Source organism: Pleurodeles waltl, chromosome 7 (genome assembly GCF_031143425.1).
Source record: "Pleurodeles waltl isolate 20211129_DDA chromosome 7, aPleWal1.hap1.20221129, whole genome shotgun sequence".
Classification (NCBI taxonomy): Eukaryota; Metazoa; Chordata; class Amphibia; order Caudata; family Salamandridae; genus Pleurodeles; species Pleurodeles waltl.
In genome coordinates, this window is record NC_090446.1 from 480,566,118 (window position 1) to 480,582,020 (window position 15,903).

Below are 15,903 nucleotides of genomic sequence, written 5' to 3' on the forward strand. Positions count from 1 at the left end.
ACTTGGGCCTTTTCTTTTGTGTATAGCGTGAATCCTGTAGCACAGTATCTACATCAGGACATAACCGAAGCAGTTAGGGCGTCAATAGCAACAAACAACAAAAGAGATTGAAGCAGTGCTTGAATTAATCTTAGCCACTGGTGATTGCTTGGCGCTGGATTCTTTGCACATTGTGCAACTCTAGACAGGATCCTGCCAAATGCTAAACAGCCTTCAGCTTGCAACAATAGGAATAGTATAGCCCCATTGCCAAGCCTGAGGACCTCTAGCTGGACTGTGCCTCTTGGAGTAGGGCCAAGACTGAAAGGGGACATTAAGGGCAAAAAGCCTGCATACATGGTACAATATTTCAACTTCTTAGTAAAGAAAAAGTCAGAAAGATGACGACCAATCTTCGACTTATGATTTTATGAGGAAGCAAACATTCAGGATGGCTACTTCACCACTCTGTAAGAAAGGGGCAATTCTGCTGGTCACAGATATTGGAAATGTGTGCTTCTTTAGTCTCTCTCAGGGAATCACCAATGAAGATGATAAGCACTGAATAGTCCCGCCCATATACGCGGACCGCAAAGTACTTCTTTGAAAGTCACATTTTTTTTACAGTATTTCCGCGTTCCTTCAGAAAGGTTGAAAGGTAGGTGTAACAAAAATGTACAATTTGCAGCCTTGAAAGAGGTCCTATTGCCAATCACATTATTTTACTTAAAAAAATTAGTGATTTTTATAGGCTCAATGTTACTGTATAAGCTGCAGCATTTAAAACATGAGAACAGAATACTGCACCTTTCAGCGCACTGACCTCCAGTGTTCCATCATGCCCTGCAAGTGGCAGTTTACCCAGTTCTTTTTTCTAGCTCCTGCTGACAGTATATGGGACAGAGCTTTGATTTTGTAAGGCTTTTTTCCTCTTTTTCAGAAACCCCTTCAAAAGTGGGTCACTTGACGTCTCTTAGGATGAAGAGTATTTTCAGATATTTCCTTGACAGAAAATATATCTTTTTTTTTTTTTGCAAAATGCCATCTCTTGGGACAGAAAGATGGCAAAAACAGACCCGCACAGGATCAGTATTCTCTGTTTGGCAGAATCTCATGCTCATCAGACATGTCGCCACTGTAAAACTCTCCATTTGTACCTTGAGGGAGCGAGAGAAGATTTGCCTGCATGATTAAGTGGAACACCAGAGAAGGCAAGATTCGCTGGCTGGAGAGACATCCGAGGGTTGAGGAGAGACTGTTCACTCTACTGGTTTCTCGCTCTGAAGACTCCGTAGGGTGAGACCCAAAAAGAGAAGGTCTAGAGAGAAACAATGTCCCTGTTCATCGTCAAGGGCATCCATTTCAAGAAGGACAGCACATTTTAACCTCCCTTTTTCGGGGACAACTATATACGGTTATCATGCCGATGATGAGATGTCTCACATGAAGACTGAGCTTGACATCGGGTGGTCTCACTAGAGAAGAGGAAAGAATATAGGAGACATTCCTATAGGCCCTATGACTATCTGTATTTCCATCAGATTGTTCAATCCCCTCTATGGCCTCGGGGGCAACAGCTGCAACAAAGATGTCAACAACACATGTGTCCATCGAAAGGCAGAGGAGGTCAGCAAGCATCCCCAAGGCCACTAAACCAACCACACATGGCAAACAATGAGTGCCTTATTTCTCCTCAGATGTTACTCTTCCTGAAAGAGTACTATTGTATAGAATGGATACTGTCTCAGATTTAAGTCTTCTCTGCCAGGCATGCCACCAAAGAAATTATCCGTATTCCATCGGGAAGAACTGCAGCAGGAGTTCTCCATCCTCCTTCAAAAACATGCTGTGAAAAAGATTTCAGCAACTCTCAAAGGAATGGTAATTTATCCCCATTACTTTTTTGTGAAGAAGGGACCGAAAAACAAGTTCAGACCCATTCTAGATCTAAAAAAGTGAACAAATGGGTTGCAAAGAAAAGTTCAGAATGTTATCTCTCCATCAGATCTACCCTTAACTCTATCAGGGGGTCTGGCTATGCTCCATAGACCTCCAAGATGTTGCTTTTTACATTCTGGTAGCCCAAAAACAATTTCTGAGTTTCACAATAAGAGGAGAACACTACCAATACACAGTTCTCTCTTTCTGTCTGAAATCTGCACCATTGTACATTTGCCAACTGCATGACCGTGGTTGCAGGTCACCGCAGGAAAATTAGAATTTTCATCTATCAATATCTAGACGACTGGCTCATCATAGCATCTTCTCACCAACAAGCAAGCCAGCATTATCAAATAACTGTTGTGACTCCCAATCGACTGATATTGCACATATAACACAAAAATCCACCTCTGTGCCAGTTTAGTCCATTCACTACTTTGAAGTGATCTTAGACACAATACACACAAGAGTATTTCCTTCAGAGGAGAGACGATTATCCAACATAAATGTTGCAATCTGAAGACAATAGTCCATCCAGCGATGATACAAGTTTCCTCTCTTAAAGGATCTGTGGTATCATGCATTTTCCTGGTCCCAAATGCAAGTCTGTACGTGATATGACTGCTGCTGTGTCAACAAGACCAATGGGGAGTCAACGTTCAGGAAGAAGGGATCCTAACAACTCATGCAGTACAGTCCACTACTGGTGTCTCTCACAGAACGTTTTTTTAAAGGCATACATTTCCATCAAGACATCCCAAGTCAAACCATAATGACAGATGCCATCATATTATGATGGGGTGCTCACATGGACCACCTCCAGATTCAAGATTTGTGGTCTCTAAAAGAACAGTCCTATCACATTAACCTGTTGGGAGTTGAGAGCAGTGCATTTAGCCCTGGAGGCTTTCCTCCCGTCATTCAAGTAAAATTTCCTCCTTGTTTAAATAGACAATATAGAGACCATGCATTATCTGAACAAGCAGGGAGGAAGTAAATATTGGCCTCTATCTCTGGAGGCACAAATAATCTGGAACTGTTAAATCACAGATCTTGAGTATGCATACTTCTTTATTCCTATCCACACAATCCATGACAGATACCATTATTTTATCATGCATGGGCTAGTATTGCATTGTTATTTTGTTCGAATGCACCCAAAATGCACATCTTTATTGAGTGCCCATCTCAGAAGTTTCAAGGGCTGGTTGATAAAAGCAGTGTCTTCAAGGGAGCAGTGGATGCCGCAAATAGTACACTACTCCTCATGCAATGTCTGAGCCTGTCAGTGAATACTAAATAACATTGCTATATCCTATCCAAAGAATCTAGTGCCACATGTTAAGTGTTTTGGCATCTCAAGCCCTCAGATTATCTAAAATACAGGGTTTGCAGCTGCAAAACCCTTTTACATATGTACTATTGTACATATGTAAGTTGTGTGCATGTGTACGTTTTTCTGAGTTACAAACTGGGTTTAGAAATCATTCCTGAGTCACAATTTGGAAGGGGCATGTTAGGCGCATTCCTTACAGATTCTGATTTGGTGACTTGTTTGTGACCATAAGTTACGTTCGCAAAGTATTGATCAGTTAATGACTCCCAGGTTAGGGTTGTAACTAACTCTCAAACAGGAAAGGTTCTCCTTTGGGTATTAGGGCACCACTTCCTGCGGTCACCGAAGTTTTCCAAAATTAAAACTATCTCAGGCCACTTAAAAAAAAAAAAACATTTTAAGTTTTCCATTTTTATAATGCATTTACTGGAACAGTGGCCTGCGGTCCCTTGCAGGCCACCATCCCTGTGGCTATTGCCGATCACAGATGGTTTCATTTTGAGACCTGCCTAATGAATTTCTGGATCCTTGTCTTTGTAAACCAACCTGTTAATAGATAAAATAAAATAGTGGTTGCAAAAAGTCAATATGCAATTTGCTTCTGCTTTTGTGCAACAGCTGTCGTAGTACATCTGGCCACTTGTTTCAAGGAGCAGTTTTCAACAGCTCAGTGATAAACATAACACACTTTAAATAAATAATTTAGTACCTTTTAAACTTAGCTATGATACTTGGAAGAAAAACTGAATTCTCACTGCGGATTCTAAGTCTTTTCACGCCCCTTGACACTGCAATGTGAGTCACTTAGATAACACAAGATCCGTTGAGGCCGTATTCAGGGTTGGTTTACATTGGTGGCAGCATCAGAGCAACTTGAGGAAAGGTTTGCATTTCATGTCTTCGAACCCCAGAGAATACTTACACTGATGCATTGCCTGAGGAAAGATGGAACGTTGTTAGTTATTTCTCAAGTTCCTCTGAAGCTGAGGAAATGGGTATGTAAGCCTCATCCTCCCATATTTAAGGCTGTTCGGGCGATTCTGTTTTCTACAAATTTGACAAACAAGGGTACTGTAAGATGAATCCTATTGCTCTGCCATGTGCCGAGCTGTGTTTTTACGGGCTGTGGTGGTATACATTGTTACTGTTGAAGTCCATACAGAAACCAAATGCTGATTTTAGTGAAGTTTATTAACGCCTTCTCATGTGACAACAAGGCCAGATTTTGCACTACTATCCTGTTTCTCTGGACCTGGAAACTTGGCTCTCGACTTAACAGAACTCTGCCATCTCATCATCCTAGAAGACTGCAGAGCTGTTGGTGACAACTATGGATACCAGAAAGGAATATGTTGAAATTGGAAAAAGTCTGCTGTTGTTATGGAAAGGGCTAAGCCCTACTGTTGCCATACCACGTAATACCTCCTATGTTGCATTTAGCTCATTCTGGATTACCGGGAGAGCATTCTGGATTGCTGGTAGTTCCTCTAGCAGTAGCCCTGCTTTGCCACGAGTGCTCAAAACATTTTTGTTCAAAATAATGGCCAACAATTTGAACCAGTGCTTTCAACTCAATATTAATTTGTTTTGTTGAATATCGCTTTCATTGTAGTTATCTCTGTGGAACACCCACTAACTAGAATAGGAGCTTTCTTAGTTCAGTAACAGTTCACAATGTTTCTTAAAAACAGTTACCCATAAACTGCCCCCTTAAATTAATCCAAGAGAGTCTACGGAATTGCGCTTCAGAGAGGTGATGTGCCTTTTACTATTGTTCCAAACCCTCAGGACAACAGCAGAGAAACCCATCCAGGCACTGGCTGTGAAGAGAGCTAGTTGTGATTACCTTTACACACTCAAAGTGCCAACATTAGTATTGAAATGGCTTTGATTGGTACAGATGAACAGATGCCAGTGAAAGAGTAGCTACTACAAAAGCAATCCGTGTATTGCCGTGTACGCCACACTCCCTGGGGTAACGTTTTTTTCTGTATAGAGTCTGTCAATGGTGTGTGTATGTTTTTGTGCTAAGAGTAAGAAATTGGTTGTTCTGTGCTTCATGTCTTAGGCACAGTTGAACTAGCTGTCAGAAGGTTCAGTGATTGCCAGTTGAAGGCAGCGGTTGGCTGATGCAGTTGCTTGTGTTTGGGGTTTATAATATTTATAACATCTTTCCATTAAAGACTTCAAACCTGTTTACAATGTGTGAACGTTTTAGTGGTAGATTAGCGTTTTTTGTGAGTTTTCATTCTTAAACATTTAATTTCCTCCGGCAATATATAATGTTTGCTTCTTTTCAGTTTGCTCAGGTCTGGTAACTCAGTGTAGAGTTGGTGTTAATTGTTTTGGCTTTGTGTTACGCTTGTGTCCTTGGCTCTGTGTAGCTTGCCAGCTTAATATATCAGGCATGCAGCCATGTTTCTTTGAGAGGACAGTGGAGCAAGCCATTCTTGTTGTTCCTGTCTGTGTCTTGGTGTTATGGAAGCGCAGGGATATGCTCATGGACTAGGGCTCTCCAGGTGACATTTGGTGGCTTTTGGAGGGAGAAGAATGCAAAGTTTGTGGAACCCTGCAGAATGATTTTAGTGGTGTTGGAGATGTCGCACCAAATGTTTGTTTTTTTCAAAGAAAAAATTGCATGAATTTGTTTTTTAGGACCGCTGTAAGTGACTCACCTTCTCTGTGTTTTTCTGGATTTAAATATTGTTTTTGTCTACGTACACTTTTACTTTTTTTTTTTTTTTAGGTTGACTGGTTTACCAAATTCACACTTGGCTCTGCAGTTTTTTTTGTTTTTGTTTTGTTGCAAATGTTTGAGGGTGTTACATAAGCGGAATGTTATTTCCCCTCTGTTTCCTTGGTTAACCCAAAGAACCAAGAATGAAACCGGGACTGTAAAATAACAATTTCGTTAGGGTGTGCCCCGAACTTTAAGTTTTGATTTTTAGTCAGTTTTTAGGTTCAGGGTGCAAACTGTGTTTCTGCCAGGAAGAATGATTAACATGAAATAAATGAATACCATAAATTAATGGGAGCTTCGGCAAAGGACCTGGATCCCGAAAGCCTTTTCCATTCCGTTTACCATTAGGGCTTGATGGGAGCTCTTATTTTTTCAAATTTCTGTACTTTTTCTTTCATAAACGAAGTAAGCCTTTCCAATAAAAAAGTGATCAGACCATGGACAGCCACACCGTTGGGAGATGAGAGGGTGTTTCCAGAATCAGGCCTGCATGAGGCAAGCTGCTATAAGTAAATGAGTCATTCACTTTCCTGTCATAGTCATCAGGGAGTATTCCGAGTTATCGCCTGTTGCACTCAAAATATGCATCAAGGGATCAAGTCATAATTCCATTGATTTGATGTCTTTAATTTTGGTCACTATCTGTGTTTAATAAGGATGACTAATCTCACACCCCCACCACATATGATACATGGCTCCCCCCTGTTTTGCCCCAACACTCCCGATGGGAACCAAACATGGCCCCCTAGGCAAACGGGGTTAAATACCATTGCATTATAAATGTATAACAACTTTCCTTATATTGAGTGCATGTGAAATAGGAGGACGTTCGCTTCCAGATAAGGAGCCATTAGGTTTGATCTAGTTCTTTGCCCAGTTGCTCTTCCCATTTGATAGAATATACTGGCTTAGCCGAGATTGGGGGTCCCACTAAATATAGATAAAGTTGGGTTATACCCACCTTTGTGATGTGTTCAACCAGCATAGCTTCTACAGGCGTGAGGTCTTGTGTGGCTGCTTGCCTGATGTCTCTTGAAATTATCTTGTGCAATACCTGTGTGTGGCAGAAGGGATTGTGAACTACTTTTGTCCAACATTGACATAATGATTCCATCAGGACCGGTTTACCTTTTTTCAATCAGATCGGCTATTGCGATTGTGTAATTTTTTTAACCCATTGCCAAAGCCTTTATCTGGTATTCCAGGACGAAGTCTGTTTTATGTAATACATTGGGGAAGGATATGTAGTGACTTCACCCCTGTGAGCTGCAGCATTAAAATAGGTTAACATAATGTACCGTAATCTGGGTTGTTTCTAGGAGATTTTTATGATTTCTTGATCTTGGAAGGTGCCCTGGCAATACATGTACTAGTTGTGGTGAAAATGCTGAATCCAAGTTTACTCAGAGTTTAGGGCAGTTAGGCCTAGTAGGTTCTATCAAGGGTCGTAGTTGGGCAGCAGCACATACATAGTGTTTGACATGAGGGAAACCCAAAGCCCCTTCGTATTTACCTCGGAAGAGGATTTTTTTTATTCACCTGGGGTTTTACCCTTCCAGACCAAGGCCAGTAGTTTGTTCTGTATAGGTTGACGCGTACCCTTTGGACGATTAGATGTAAGGTCTGGGTCACTTAATGCAACCTGGGGATTAAATGTATTTTTGTACAGGAAAGCCTGGTAGCTATAGCACAGAGCAGATTGGTGTAACATAGGGCAATGTGTAAAGTATTTAAGCAGTACCAAAACAGCAATGAAGTTGAAATACAAAACAATACAAATCCAAACCGAATTATAAAAACAAAGTCAAATGTAATTAACAAAATGACACCAAATGAGAAAATGCCAAAAAGAGGATCCTAAAATATAACTTTTCAAAGAATGTAAGTAGGAATAGTGCTTAGAAGCATAGACAAGGGTCGTGGTAGACTGGGACCTAGGTGCTAATTGTCACTGACTGCAATGAAGCGCAGTTTGGACACACCAACCAGGTTCACCTTGGTCAAAGATTCGCCTTCTGACTTTGGACATTTAAGTTCCAATCTACCCCAGGAGTACAAATCTGAAGCCCTCCAGGACATCAGAAGAGGCACTTCGAGACTCACATGATGTCAGACAGAGCCCAATAGTGGGGTCCAGTCCAGGTCCAGTTGCCACTGGTCAGGTGGGCAGTTGCAGAAAAAGGTCTCTCTTAGCTGGTTTTGTCCTTGTAGCTTTAACATTAAGTCACCATTGTGTCCCTTGATGTCCATTTCTTTGTGAGCTGACAGGAGTCCTGGAGGTTTGAACCTGCTCCCTTTTGTATCCAGGACAGACAGCAAGTCCAGTTCTGTACCCAGGACAGACAGAAAGTCCAGTTCTCTTCTGTTCTTCCTCAGGTCCAGTAATGGTCTGTATAAGTGCCTGGGTGTGCCACATATACTCTCATATTCCCCGAAATTAATCCCAGGATGCTTGTTTCCGGTCCAGGGAGGACCTGGCCTGGCAGTCCGGGCTGGACTGTTCCCGTGGGGGGAGCAGAGTCAAGACTGATTTGCATATGGCTGGGACCAGACCGGGGTGGCATGGTGGGCAAAAAAAACGATTGCGATTGATAGTGGCTGAGATTAGGTCAAGCATTCCATCCATCACCTTGTTTTTAAACATATCTGCCCAGCTTGAGCTAGTGGGTAGGAATAACTCCTGGGCTCACCTTAACCAATGGGGTTAAAGTTCCCGGGGCCAACCCTACCCACTTTTGGCATTTTCAAGATCACAGAAGTGTTTGCTACACTGAACTTAGGCTCTGAGGGCTAGGGGGATATGTATGGATTGTACTAAGGGAATCCTTTTGTCCTCCCACATATAACACTAAAATCTAGTTTGGAGAAGTCTTTCTACTTCCAATAAACATAGAGAAGGAATTCTGGTAAGACAAAAGCTGAATGTTCCAGCAAGAAGATGGTAGATATACAAGAATTGTCTTGCATCCTGTTCTTGCCATTTGAAGTGCACCCCAGTGTTATATGTAAAGCCCCAGCAGACCTGTCGAGCAGGATTTGACACTCCAGCAGTATTGGATGCTGTAACACCAAAAAGAAGCCCACTGTGATTTGTGCCTGCTTGGCTGGGGAGGGACAAAGGGATGGCACTTCCCAGGTGTCGGGTAACATTTGCCTGTGACAAGGGACGCCTCGTGGAAGTGCACATTAAGTGTAATATGAGAAACCCCAGCAGGCCTGTCAAAAAGACATTTCCAACTAGAGTGATATCCAGCACGCAATTGAAATCCCTCCAGTGAGATAGAGATGTGCAACCATTGCACCAGATGTCCAGATAACGTTTTAAGGAAGGAGGAGTGCTTAGTATTAGGGGCATAATTGCTGCTCAGTGCAACAGGAGCGCTTTTGTAGTTGTTGAGCCTCCAGGATTTGCAGGTATGCAGGTACACAAAGATTGTTCCCTTGCGTTTTAAATAGGACTAAAGAGAATGACGCCTGCTTTCTGTACACATGCCTCTAATGCTCCAAGTGATTATATTGTATGACATTGATACCTTCAACTTATCCTTCACTGCCATGTGCAACTGCGGGGAAGTGAGTGTGGCCAGTGACCCCCCCATCAGGGGAAGAAGGAAGGTCTGGTGTACCTAACTGCCATTCTGTTGTGAGAAGGCGGAAGGGTGTCTGAGACAACAGAAAAATTGGAAATACCAGAACATTGAGGGACAGGAAGCAAACGGCTCTCTGTTCAAACAACAGAGACTAAATGTGAAACTTGCTATAGTGGGTGATGTGTGTGCAGATGTCAAGAAATTGAAATATTGTAAAGTACCACCGGCAGTCCTGGTGTATGGGGGAGTTATTGCTGCATCCACGATTGACCGATGCAATGTATGGTGCACATAGTGTTCAGAGTGTGCCCAACAGAAGGTAAGGGAATCCAGAAACTTAGTAATGATTGAAATAGGTGCGCAGATCATCTGCCACTTGTGTGGTAACAATCGGGGGCCCTTTCTCCCACAAGCTCAAAGCAGACACATGGGATAAGGCCAAGTCAGTACCACTAGATGAATCTATGCGTTCAGAGTCTACTGTACTCATGTTACATCGGAGACTTGTAGCTGCCATCAGATCAGATTATTGACTCTCTGCTGCCTGGCTCTGACTGAGTCATCTCACCCTACCCTGACATTGTGGCACATCGTTTCAGCTTTTCTCTTGTGTGTTTCTGACACTGTCACTCCCATTCCCCTGAGGGCACAAGAAGAGTTGCAGAGAATTGTTCAGCCAAGTCCCATGCAACTCTATGGTCGTCGAAGACATATGATTTACTCATGGATGTGATAAGAATTTTGCTGGAAACAAAAGTGAGTATGCTGTCCCCAGTTCTCTCAGCTTGCGCTTGATGGTGTTAATACTCTTGGATGCTAAATTGCTATAGTGTAGTATGGAAATAGCATTATGTTCTGACTTTCAACAGACTGTGGCCCTGTTTTGTGTGCCTCCTGTAGTATAGCATTTTGGTCTTTGTAGTGAAGGAGCTTGGGCAGAAGTGGTCGCAGTACAGACCTCGAGGGCAGGAGGTGTTTTGACCGACATTCTGGAACCCTGGTGGCCCTTTCACTAGAAAAGAATGTGGTGGGTGCCCGCAGTGGCATGAAAGGTTTGATCCAGTTTCTAAGTAGACCACAGCACCCCAGCCTTTGGAGCCCTCAGGAAGGCCCACAGTGCAGAGATTGCTCAATCGATAGCTGCCCTATGCATCTTCAGCTCGTCCCTCCATGTAGCACACTCTGTCCGTGAGTGCTTTTAGCTCTACTTGCACAGTGTCAGTTTGAGGTTGCTAATCTTGTGATGCGCTCCTAGCCTCAGCAACAGGTCCGTCCTATCGGGCTGCCGCGCCAGGAAGAAGAAGGCCGAGCCTTCTGGGGGAGCGCTTTTATGCCACCCACTGGCTCGTGGCGGCCCAAACCGGTCCGGCACTGCCGCCGACCAACAACGTCCTCAGTGTGGCATTACTTCCGCTCGCACGCCTTGCGAGGCGTGCGAGCGGAAGCCGCAGGCCAGCCCGCGCACAACTAGTGCGAGGGCCAGGCCCTGGCGTCCCCGACCCCTAAGGGGCCGCGCTCCCCCCATGTTGGGGGGGGGGCACTTTTCCATTCTGCAAGCTTGTTGGCCCTCTCGGAGTAGAGATACCTTGATTGTCCTGAAAATTAAATCAACACAGTATCTGACACGCGATTGCACCGTTGGTCCCAGTTAAGGTGATCACCCATCCGTACTTTTTATAGACTGTCCGTAAAGTAGCCCTGCTTTCCGTTGCCCGCGATTGAAGTCTTAAAGAACAGCATTTGTCTGTAATTTTTGCCTTTTAGCTAAACGGCACGAGATAATTCCTACAATAGATTCCTCAGCAGATGTGGAGGGAGTCTCCTGTGTTGCATTCTGGAGAGATGGGCAGGCAACTAAAAAGAAATGAGCTTTCCTGTCAGAGTGTCTGCTTCACCAAAGAAATGCAAATGTGTACAGTTGGCAAATGTAAAGGCTGCTTGGGGGGTTTTAATTGGCAGAGTCACTTGAAGCTTCCTGATGACAAGATATTTCCTTTTTGAGAAGGTACTGTAAAAGTGTTCCAAGCTTAGCTATGGGGTGTGTGCTATTAATGGAGAGTTATAACAAATATTTGCACTGGGTATAATCTGCATATAACTGAAATCTATACTTTAGAAGCACTTTTATTTTTATCCCAAATGTACATTTAGTTGGTGTCTACCGTACTGTACCATACTGTGTATAATGCATGTTTAAAAAAATAACAAATATTAACAGAGCTTTCAGGGACCTTCTAGCATTAAAAATACACAAGCCACTTTTCCCTGATGCACCAAACAGGTTTCATTTCTGTTCGCCTCTGTTTGCACACATATACATATGTAGTGATTGCATTAACCAAAAGATATTTCATAACATAACATAGTGCACTTCCTACTGATTAGTTTCACTTATTTTTTTCGGTTAAGGTGTGTGTTATTTTATGTGTCGTTCACTGACGGTGAGATCTCAACCAAATAGAGTATTTTGAGCTGTTTAACCACGCCTTTAATTCCGCCTCCAATGTCACTCGCTGCACCCCCGTGGCAATATCCATATTTTTTTTTAATGCACTTCAACCTCTGCATTGAATTAGCTTCGAGTTGTGCTAGCCAACACATTAACAAGTAGAGCCGATCCAAGGGTCTGGCTCGGACCTTAGAGCCAGTGATATGTTTGCTATGTAAATCTTACAACAAACATTACGTAAAATATGATACAATTCAAGAGAAGTGTATTTCTTTAACGTGACGCATTTATGTTAATCTGCTACATTTACGTATTACACAGTGCGCCGCAGGAAAGAGAGATCCTAGTGAAGTGGGTGAAATGGTTGTGATAGGATTTTGGGGTTTCAGGTGTGCTCCGCGAGCAGGTGAAAGACCAGGGTCGCTTACAATCTTGCTGCCTAAATGAGCGTCCACTTCAGGTTGAAGCTGGTCAGGGCATATAAGGAGGTAAGTATCATAAGCAGCAAGAGTCCGTTTATTGTGAGGGGTGGAGGTGGTTTATATTCTTACAACCTGCGTGCACGTGGCTCCTGCCTGACTGTAGTCCCGCCCATGATGTGTGATTTTGTGCAGCTGATTAGGGCCCCTTCAGTGGCATCAAGAAGTTGGTGGGGGGGAGGTGGGGGACGCTGGGTCAGGCAGTAGTGGGGCAGAAAGAAAGCCATTCGAGCTCCTCTAGGCCCATCAGCGAGGTCCGTGCCCAGACCGCTGTCCCCGGCACAAAGCGCTGCCCACCGTAGTCCGGCAGCTCGCGCTCAGGACCACCAGACGGGGACAGCTCCACTAAGAGTCGCAGCCGAGCCCCCGCGCCAACAGGACACCGGAGTCCGAGACGCTCACCAGGCCCAGCCCTACACGGACACGCTGCAGCAAGCCGCCATAGAGTCCAGGCAGCGTGACACTGCAATTACACTACGAAGGCGCGGCCCGAAGCCACGTAGCGAAGGCGACAGTAAGCCGCAGCAGCTCCAGGGGCCCTCTTCCTCCGGAAAGGCCCGACACTGAAGCATCACGGCTGGAATCACTGGACCACGCACGTCCGGAGCAATAGTGCGGTAGGAGAGGCTCAATAAGGCTGAGATGAGCGATTTAGGCCTCTGAAATTTAAAGGGCTACAGGCTTGTTGTAGTAATTGCGCATCCAATAAAATTAGGAGAATTATCTCTTTGAAGAAAGTAGAAGTTTATTCATGACAAGACCCACGACCTTCTTCTTCCAGCGCACCAGTCTGTCGTCAAATCAAACCCAAACATTCTCTCATGACCTAGTCAGAATTCTATACTCTACATTCCTTAAAGCAACAAACATTAAATAACACTTATGCCCCTACTTACATAAGAAATTCACTTCCACATATTACACATCCCCCTTTCCATAAATCAAATAAGAAATTGAAGCAATAACATAAAATATATATACAAATATACAATAAAAATGCACACAAAATACATCGACTCTAAAACTGATAAAGGAAAATCAAACAGAGGGAATATACATATTTACAAATCATTAATAATATACAAAGTCCCTTGAATGAGTAGGAGCAGATCTCATTCTAGAACTACTCCTGATTGAAGCATCTCCACCACCTGTAGACTGGAAACTAGATGGCAGAGAAGGAACAACTGTATTGTCACTGCTCCCCATACCATCTCCTTGATTCAAATTATCATGCAACTCCCTACTGCGGCCCGCACATGTATGAGCATCTAAATCAAACCAATCCTGTCTTACCTTGCTACCATGTGCCTTCACCCTTTCAAAAATGATGCCAGCTTGCTTAGGAGTAATTTTGACTAAAACATTACAATTCCACCACCCCCTATCTTGCAATAGAACTGCTGTCCTGTTCATCCTTACAACTTTTACAGGTTCAGAGAATTTAGACTGCCCCTTACTAACCCTATGCGATTTTTTGATAAGGACCCAATCTCCCACACACAACGTTCCCTCCTTAACATGCGTCCTGGAATCATAGTTTTTTTTATAACAATCTTGTTTTTCACGGACATGTTCTCTGAGACTTTGTAAGTCTACTTTTTGATAACGTTCCACTTTATCCAATAACCAATTTGGACTAATGGCCGTAATAGGTTTCCTACCTCTCAACAAAATGAAAGGAGCAACATCTGTTGTACTCTGTGGTGTAATATTATAATTCCACACCTTGAACTGTAAGTAATCTCTGACATCAAGGTTATTAGCAATTGCCGTTTGAACACCATCCTTAATTAATCTATTTGCCCTTTCAACTAAACCATTGGAAGAGGGACTATATAAAGGTACCCTTATGTGTTTTACATCATTTTTAACCAGAAAACTGGTGAACAACTCAGAAATAAAATGGGAGCCATTATCCGTCACAATCTCCTTAACTCTCCCCTCTATGTAAAACAGATGTTTCAAAAATGTTATGACAGACGCAGAATCAGCAGACTTAACAAAAGAAAAGTACAACTATTTTGAAAAATAATCAATAGCCACAATCAAAAACTTTTTATCACAACCCAGCATGTTAATAGGGCCCGAAAAATCTAACCCAATTTTTTCCCAAGCATTGTTGGGCCAAGTAACCGGACATAAAGGAACCGTAGAAGTTTTCCAATGCTTGTCTGAACACAAGCATTCCGTGCAAGAATCAACAAACCTAACTTGCCCATCAATACCTGGCCACCAATAGATTTGTTTTATTTTCTTTGACGTTGCCGAAATACCTAAATGTCCCTCATGTGCCAAAGCAATAATTTTCGGACGTAAAACACTGGGAGGAACAAACAAATCTTGTCGAACCAAGATATCATTAACAATCGACATTTCTGAAGCCACCTGATGAAAACATCTCAACTCCATTGACATAGATCTTTCATTGGGCCAACCATCAATTAAAAATTTCTTCACTTGAGTCATACACTCATCTTTATCACAATTCTCAACCCATTCTTTCTCAGAAATCCGAAATTGTTCATTTACATCTCCAATAGTAAACACGTACTCCAATCCTTCCCATTTTTTATCCTTGACATCCACCACCTCATCACATTCAACAGGTAGGCGTGACAAACAGTCTGCTCTAACATTTTTCCCACCGGGAATGTATTTTATGTCAAAGTTGAATTCCTGTAACCTAGCCAACAATCTAATCAGTCTAGATGAAGCTTTATTCGAACAACTATCTCCCAACATGTATATTAAGGGTTTATGATCCGTATGCAATTCAAATTTGTTCCCCCAAATGTACATTTTAAATTTTTCAGAGGCAAAAGAGCACGCTAATGCTTCCCTTTCAATCGTACTATAGTTTTTCTCAGCCACATTCAAGGTACGTGAGGCAAATGCAATGGTACGTTCCTGACCATTAACCATTTGACTGAGGACTGCCCCTAAACCTCTTCCACTGGCATCAACTGTAATTATGCACTTCGCCCCATATATAAATGGCTTAATTGCAGAAGCAGACGTGATTAATTTTTTTACAGCCACAAACGCCTCCTGACAATCCTTGGACCGTATGAATTTCTCATTTTTTTTCAAGAGATTCCTTAACGGCTGCACAACTACTGCATAACCTTGCAAAAAACTTGCGTAGTACTCACTCAAGCCTAAAAACGCCCTAAGGGAATCTTTGTCACCCGGAACTGCCGCTTCATGTATACCTTTTAACAAAGATTCTTTGGGTCTGATACCATCACCTGAAATGTTGTGTCCTAAATAATTAACCTGTTGTGCTAAAAATTTACATTTTTCAAAATTTACTGTCATACCCCACGCACCCAATCTACCTAAGACCTCTTCTAAAAGTACAATGTGATCGTCTAGGCTTTCCGTGT

The 15,903-nt window shown here is 42.8% G+C and overlaps 1 protein-coding gene across 3 annotated transcripts in view; it reads left to right on the forward strand.

Moving 5' to 3' along the window:
- KCTD13 (potassium channel tetramerization domain containing 13) overlaps positions 1-15,903 on the forward strand; it is a 147,753-nt gene that overhangs the window by 56,348 nt on the left and 75,502 nt on the right. The window lies entirely within an intron of this gene.